Source organism: Procambarus clarkii, chromosome 84, assembly GCF_040958095.1.
Source record: "Procambarus clarkii isolate CNS0578487 chromosome 84, FALCON_Pclarkii_2.0, whole genome shotgun sequence".
Lineage (NCBI taxonomy): Eukaryota > Metazoa > Arthropoda > Malacostraca > Decapoda > Cambaridae > Procambarus > Procambarus clarkii.
This window is the reverse complement of record NC_091233.1, coordinates 15,543,793-15,552,664: the sequence shown is the minus strand read 5'-3', so window position 1 is coordinate 15,552,664 and position 8,872 is coordinate 15,543,793. Positions and strand designations below refer to the sequence as shown.

Below are 8,872 nucleotides of genomic sequence, written 5' to 3'. Positions count from 1 at the left end.
AACAGTAGGCATTCTTCCAAAGCCAGACACTATACTATGTTCCTCGCCCTAACCTAGTCACTCAGTATTATTCACTCATTTATCTATGTCTTGTCTATTTATGTCTTAAAGGTTACAAGACGTACATTAGTCAATACAATTGGTGCTTAAAATGTTAAGGATCTCTTGTGAAACACGGGTATTAATAAAAAAATTTATTATGTAAAATAAATAAAAAAGGCCCAAGGGCCATGAAGTAACAAGAATGCAAGGCCGGCACAAGCTGGCGTAAGTAGAGAAGACGGAAGATTCTTCATATTAAAAGACCCTGCTTCTCCAAGATGGCAGTCACACCCTGCTTGCCCTGGACAATCACCATATGGAGAAGGACTGTTTACTGTGAAGGGAAGTCCACAAATGCAATGCCAGCATGAGTCAGTCTTGAAGGGTAAACGATGATGGCACCCTCACAGTAACACAAAAGCCGAGCAAGCCCAGTGAGGAAGACCTGTTGATGGGAAGGAGGAGAATCATTAGTCACAACAAAATCCACATAGAAACAAAGGAGAGAAAAAAAATAAAGTGGATGTCTTCTTTTTGTATAGACATAATAAATATTGCCATTTGGCTATGTATTTATATGATATATAATAGAATACAGCATAAAACAAAATAAGAGGGGTGATAGGAGAAGAAAAGATTAGTGTTCAGTGAGAATCCACAAGGTCTTCTCTGAATACTCTTTATTTTCTTCAAGGCTGTGGGTCCCTACAATTGCACCAGAGGTGGTACACACCCCTATTATTATTTAAACAGGTGAGTACACACACGGTGTTAGCAAACTTAGCCTCCAAACACACACACACACATGGTATCAGCAAGCTTAGCCTCCAAACACACACACACATGGTATCAGCAAGCTTAGCCTCCAAACACACACACACACACATGGTATCAGCAAGCTTAGCCTCCAAACACACACACACATGGTATCAGCAAGCTTAGCCTCCAAATACACACATGGTATCAGCAAGCTTAGCCTCTAAACACACACACACAAATGGTATCAGCAAGCTTAGCCTCCAAATACACACATACACATGGTATCAGCAAGCTTAGCCTCCAAACACACACACACACACATGGTACCAGCAAGCTTAGCCTCCAAACACACACACACACACATGGTATCAGCAAGCTTAGCCTCCAAACACACACACACACACACACACACACATGGTATCAGCAAGCTTAGCCTCCAAACACACACACACATGGTATCAGCAAGCTTAGCCTCCAAACACACACACACAGAAAATGGGGACATTGAAACAGTTGATAAACTTGATTTCAAGAGAGAGAGGTCACTATGGGGAACTTCAAATTTTTTTTAATAAGTAATTAGGCAGACTTGTTGCTAGACAGGGAAGTAAATTAAATGTATGCCAAATTTTGCAAAATATACAATGAAGGCACACAAACATTCATACCAAAACAGAGATGCAGGGCCAGAAAACAGGATTGGTTCAACAGAAATTGAGAGAGGGCCACAGACCAAAAGACACAAAAATGGAATGAAAGACATTGAAAAACTACAAGCAGATGTCAACAAAGTTTTCGATTGGGCAGCAGAAAATAACATGATGTTTAACAGTGATAAATTTCAGGTATGGCAAAAATGAGGATCTGAAACATAATACAGGGAACAAAACACAATCGAATCTTCCCATAGTAGAAAAACAGCATGTCAAGGATTTGGGAATAATGATGTCCGACGATCTAATGTTTAGGGAGCATAACCAAGCAAATATTGCGTCAGCCAGAAAAATGATCGGATGGATTATGAGAACTTTCAAATCCAGGGATCCCATCACAATGGTTGTACTCTTCAAGTCACTTATGTTGTCCCGTCTCGAGTACTGCTCAGTATTCACTTTCCCCTTCAGAGCACGGTTGCACGGTTGTTCCTGCCGGAACAACCGTGGACATCTTCAAGGAGAAAACTGTACTGTTTTCTAAGAGAAGTTCCGGATCAGCCGGGATGTTGTGGGTATGTGGCCCTGCGGGCCGCTCCAAGCAACAGCCTGGTGGACCAAACTCTCACAAGTCGAGCCTGGCCTCGGGCCGGGCTTGGGGAGTAGAAGAGCAGAACCCCATCAAGCAGGTATCAAAATAGAAAGAAGCCAAACCCCCAATCATACCAGCGATACAAAGATGCGAGAAACAACTATACAGCAGTAAGGGAAGAGGCAGAAAGAAATTTTTAAAAAGGGATAATGGATAAATGTAAAACAGAACTGGGCCTATTCTACAAATTCATAAACAACAAATTGCAGGTAAAGGATAATATCCAGAGGTTGAAAATAGGAAACAGATTCACAGAAAATGATAATGCAATGTGTGAAACATTAAACCAAAAGTTCCAAAGTGTGTTTATACAAAATGAAATCTTAAGAGAACCAGACACAATAAGAATTTCTGAGAACATCATAGAGCGTATAGAGGTGTCTAGAGATGAAGTGGAAAATATGCTAAAGGAGCTAAGTAAGAACAAAGCAGTTGGTCCAGATGGAGTTTCACCATGGGTTCTGAGAGAATGTGCATCTGAGCTCAGCCTTCCACTTCACCTGATCTTTCAGGCATCCCTGTGTACAGGAGTCATAGCAAACATGTGGAAAAAGGCTAACATAGTTCCAATCTACAAAAGTGGCAACAGGGAAGACCCCACCCCTCTCAGTTATAGACCTGAATCATTGACAAGTGTAACAGTGAAAGGATTGAAAACAAAAAAAAAATAATAAAAACTAAATGGGTAGAACACCTGGAGAGAAATTATATAATATCACACAGACAGTATTGTTTTCGATCTGGAAGATCCTGTGTATCGAATTTACTCAGTTTCTATGATTGAGCCACAGAGATTTTAAAGGAAAAAGGTAGTTGGGTTGACTGCATCTATCTAGACATAAAAAAGGCTTTCGACAGAGTTCCACATAAGAGGTTGTTCTGGAAACTAGAAAATTTTGGATGGGTGACAGGTAAGCTTCTAACATGGATGAAAAATTTTCTGACTGATAGAAAAATAAGGGCAGTAATCAGAGGCAATCGGACTGGAGAAGTGTCACAAGTGGAGTACCACAGTACATGCACCAGAAATGTTCATTGTCTACATAAATGATCTACCAGTTGGAATACAGAATTATATAAACATGTTTGCTGATGATGCTAAGATAATGGGATGGATAAGAAATTTAGATGATTGTCATGCCCTTCAAGAAGACCTGGACAAAATAAGTATATGGAGCACCACTTGGCAAATGAAATTTAATGTGAATAAATGCCATGTTATGGAATGTGGAATAGAACATAGATCCCACACAACCTACAAATTATGTGAGAAATCTTTATATAATTCTGATAAAAGAAAGAGGTCTAGGGTTGATTCTAGATAGAAAACTATCACTTGAGGCCCACATAAAGAACGTTGTGTGAGGAGCCTATGCCACGCTTTCTAACTTCAGAATTTTGTTTAAATACATGGATGGCGAAATACTAAAGAAATTGTTCACGAGTTTTGTTCGGCCAAGGCTAGAATATGCAGCGGTTGTTTGGTGCCCATATCTTAAGAAGCACATCAACAAACTTGAAAAGGTGCAAAGACATGCTACTAAGTGGCTCCCAGAACTAAAGGGCAAGAGCTATGTGGAGAGGTCAGAGGCATTATATATGCCAAAACTAGAAGACAACAAAAAGAGGTGATAAAATCACTATGTAGAAAATAGTAACAGGAATTGATAAAATCAATAGGGAAGATTTCCCGAGACCTGGAACTTCAAGAACAAAAGGTCATAGATTTAAACTAACTAAACAAAGATGCCAAAGAAATATAAAAAAAATTCCTTTCGCATACAGAGTGGTACACGGTTGGAACAAGTTAAGTGAGAAGGTGGTGGCGGCCAAGACCGTCAGTAGTTTCAAAGCATTATGTGACAAAGAGTGCTGGGTAGACGGGACACCACGAGCGTAGCTCTAATCCTGTAACTACACTTAGGTAACTACATATGGTGTCAGCAAGCTTACCGTCGAAACACACACAAACAGCCTGCCTATTATTCAAGGCCTTCTCTGAGTACTCTCTATTTTCTTCTCTGAGGCTATGGGTCCCTAATCTTGCACCAGAGGTGGTACAACTTTTAAGTTTTTAACTACTGCACTGAGCACCTGATTTTGGCAAAGACTTCTTAGTGCAATTGTCAAGGACATAGTTCTGGTATTTTTTTGTTTATAAATATTCAGGTATAGTTAATGTCAAAATGTTTCAAAACTCAACAATTTATATTTCAAAACAAAAAAAGTAATGAAAACATTACAAAACATTAAAATATAGCCTAATTAATTAATTAATAAAATAGCACAACTCTCAGAATGTCTAAAGGTGCTTTGAGCAATGAAGTAGTTAATTTTATATATATAATATTATATATATAATATATATTTACCTGTGACTACTGCTTAGCAAAAATTTGATCTCTGTGAAAATTGGTCTCGTCATTGCTAGGAGATATTTTAAGACCATGATTTGCTGTGGATGGCACTGTAGTCTTCAAGTCATCAATCTAAAAATAGAGGTAATCTTTTAAAATGTAAATTTTGTATAAAAAAATGCAAAAATAAATTGCAAGAATAATATGAAGTTATTATACAATTTTTTTTTAATTATTTAAATATTTGTGAGACATTATTAAGAAATGTATGAAGTACAGATTCTCTAAGACCTGATATGTATCTGCTTATGTTTCACCACATTACATTCAGGGCTGAAGAGAAAACACAGCCAGTAAGGTAATGATCACTTAGGATGGACTGGGATGCTACATGTAGGTGGGGGCTAAGCTGCGTGAGGCTAGGATGCCCAGCCTGCCTTGTCTAGGCTGGGCTGGGCTGGGCTAGGCAACACTAGGAAGGAGTTAACAAATCTCTGGAGTGCCTTACTTTTCCTGATATCCTTAAAAAAGCAAGAATGATGCCATTTTATAAAGGAGGCGAGACAGCAGAAATAAACAATTAGAGAAAAATATCAAATCTACTTATACTTTCAAAAATATTTGATTTTTTTTTTTACAAACATCTCTTCCTACTTTGTAAAATTCAACATGAATACAAACACACACACACATCCCTAGGAAGCAGCCCATAGCAGCTGTCTAACTCCCAGGTACTTATTTACTGTTAGGTGAACCAGATATAGAGAATAACCACAAAATCTTGTAAAGCCACTAGTACACGCAGCATTTCAGGCAGGATATATAATATTATATATATATATATATATATATATATATATATATATATATATATATATATATATATATATATATATATATATATATATATATATAAATATAACTGAAAACTCACACCCCAGAAGTGACTCGAATCCATATGCTATGCCCAAGATTACCATCCGAGTGCCAGGGAAGTAGGTCAAATAGCCTCGGCTATCACTTCCTTATGTCTGGTCGTGATGGTCAAGCGGATTAAGGCGTCCCTGTACATACCAGTTGCGTTGCTCCTGGCAGTATTGGGTTCGAGTCACTTCTGGGGTGTGAGTTTTCAGTTGCATATTGTCCTGGGGACCATTCAGGCTTGTTCGCATTTGTGTTCCTCACGTGTTGCCCCAAAAATGAGGTGATTTGATAAAATGCTATGCCCAAGATTACCATCCGAGTGCCAGCGGGGAAGTGGGTCAAATAGCCTCGGCTATCACTTCCTTATGTCTGGTCGTGATGGTCAAGCGGATTAAGGCGTCCCTGTACATACCAGTTGCGTTGCTCCTGGCAGTATGGGTTCGAGTCACTTCTGGGGTGTGAGTTTTCAGTTGCATATTGTCCTGGGGACCATTCAGGCTTGTTCGCATATATATATATATATATATATATATATATATATATATATATATATATATATATATATATATATATATATATATATGTCGTACCTAGTAGCCAGAACGCACTTTTCAGCCTACTATGCAAGGCCCGATTTGCCTAATAAGGCAAGTTTTCATGAATTAATTGTTTTTCGACTACCTAACCTACCTAACCTAACCTAACATAACTTTTTCGGCTACCTAACCTAACCTAATCTATAAAGATAGGTTAGGTTAGGTAGGGTTGGTTAAATTTGGTCATATATCTACGTTAATTTTAACTCCAATAAAAAAAAATTGACCTCATACATAATGAAATGGGTAGCTTTATCATTTCATAGGAAAAAAATTACAGAAAATATATTAATTCAGAAGAACTTGGCTTATTAGGCAAATCGGGCCTTGCATAGCAGGCTGAGAAGTGCGTTCTGGCTACTAGGTACGACATATATATATATATATATATATATATATATATATATATATATATATATATATATATATATATATATATATATATATATATATATATATATATGAATACATACATACGGGACAAAGAGCCAGAGCTCAACCACCGCAAGCACAACTAGGTGAGTACACACACACACACACATTATATATATATATATATATATATATATATATATATATATATATATATATATATATATATATATATATATTATATATATATATATGAGTGTCAGACGATGGAGGAATGATTTTTTTTAATTTAATTTATATAAAAAATTATTCCTTCTGAAGATGTTTTAATATATGAAAGTACTTAAGGAAATTCCTGTTTCAATTCTTCCTCCGTGGTCTGACACTGTCACATTTTTCATCAAGTGTTAATTTTTGTGATTTACACACACGTGGCATGTTTACACACACATTATTTATATTAATATACATATGTCGTACCTAATAGCCAGAACGCACTTCTCTGCCTGCTATGCAAGGCCCGATTTGCCTAATAAGCCAAGTTTTCATGAATTAATTGTTTTTCGACTACCTAACCTACCTAACCAAACGTAACCTAACTTTTTCAGCTACCTAACCTAACCTAACCTAAAAAGATAGGTTAGGTTAGGTTAGGTAGGGTTGGTTAGGTTTGGTCATATATCTACGTTAATTTTAACTCCGATAAAAAAATATTGACCTCATACATAATAAAATGGGTAGCTTTATCATCTCATAAGAAAAAAAATTGACAAAATATAATAATTCAGGAAAACTTGGCTTATTAGGCAAATCAGGCCTTGCATAGTAGGCCGAGAAGTGCGTTCTGGCTACTACAACCCGTTCTCGCAAATTTAATAAGTCAATATTGACTTATTTAATATGTGCATAGGTGACATACTTAACATAATAGATACCCTTAAAGAGATTCATAGAAAACACCGACCTTACCTAACCTACTTAGTATGTTAAGATAAGCATCTTATTGCTTCGTAATTACAATTATTACCTAACCTATAATAGGTATAGGTTAAGTAATAATTGTAATTACGAAGCAATAAGATGCTTATCTTAAGATACTAACAAGGTTAGGTATGGTTGGTGTTTTCTATGAATCTTTTTAAGGGTATCTATTATGTTTAGTATATCACCTATGCACGTAGTTAATAAGTCAATATTTACTTTACGAATTTGCGAGAACGGGTTGGGCTACTAGGTACGACATATATATATATATATATATATATATATATATATATATATATATATATGGAACCCTCAACCCTATAAGTGGAGGGTTCCTACATACTCAACCAGAGGTGGTACCCTCTATATATTAATAAAAAGGCAAGGCTATGCTAAATCTAGGCAGGGATTGGCTTGGCTAAGCTGGTCAGGGCTTGGCTAGGGTAGGAAGGACTGGTCATGTTTAAAAGCAAGGCAGGGTTAGGCTAGGCAAGACTAGGTAAGGGTATACTGGGATAGGCTTGGCTACGGTAGGCTAGGAAGAGGTAAACTAGGATAAGCAAGGCTGTGCAAGCACTATGCACAGCTAGAATGAACTATGCTAAGATGGTTTAAGCTGGGCTAGGTTAGGATAAGCTGAGTTATGCAGGGACCCGATTGACCAGTGGAGTCTAATAGTCTAACCTTCTAGCTAGTTTGCTGACCTAAGAGTGTAAATGCCTAGCCCCTAACCTGAGATATATACAAGAGTTGTTACATTCTTGTACAGCCACTAGTACGAGTAGCGTTTCGGGCAGGTCCCTGGAATACGATCCCCGCCGCGAAGAATCGTTTTTTCATCCAAGTACACATTTTACTGTTGCGTTAAACAGAGGCTACAGTTTAGGATTTGCGCCCAGTAAATCCTCCCTGGCCAGGATACGAACCCATGACATAGCGCTCGCGGAACGCCAGGCGAGTGTCCTACCACTACACCACCTGCTGCAATATTATTATAAAAGAAATATTACTTATTATAATCGTAAATACTAAATACCTGTTGTGTTGATTTAGGGGCGACGACGATCGTGGGATCGGATGCGAGCCACAGGTGGCCTACGCCATGCTTTCTAAGGAGTCCCTCTCATAACAAAAACAAATCCGTGCATTCATACACAAACAGAGATCCCGTGGTTATGCGAATACTTGCAATTCTTTTACTTAAAATAATAACAATTAGATTAATAATAATTAACATAATTTTTACTCAAGATTCATAAAAATCATTAATACTATTTTAAAAGAAGATTTATAAGACATCTAAAAACAGATATACAGACTTTGTGTGATATTTATTTCAACATTATATATTAATAGAATGTTGTAACTATTATTTTTAAATATTAGGTAGTTTCCAGCTACGTATATCGCATATAAACGTTGCAAAAAGATTTTAGACTGAATTAACACATTACACATTTATGGAGTAATTAACAACAAAACAATCTTTATTTTCATTGCAGAACATATATCAGAGCATACTAGTGACTCATA

General features: G+C 36.9%; 1 long non-coding RNA gene across 1 annotated transcript; it reads right to left on the bottom strand.

The window, feature by feature from the left end:
* Nucleotides 1–210: 210 nt before the first annotated feature.
* Nucleotides 211–8,502, bottom strand: LOC138358506 (uncharacterized). The gene is made up of 3 exons (XR_011225432.1): nt 8,376–8,502; nt 4,479–4,595; nt 211–487 (listed from the first exon to the last, which is right to left on the bottom strand). It is a non-coding gene; the product is annotated as an uncharacterized lncRNA (long non-coding RNA).
* Nucleotides 8,503–8,872: the final 370 nt, after the last annotated feature.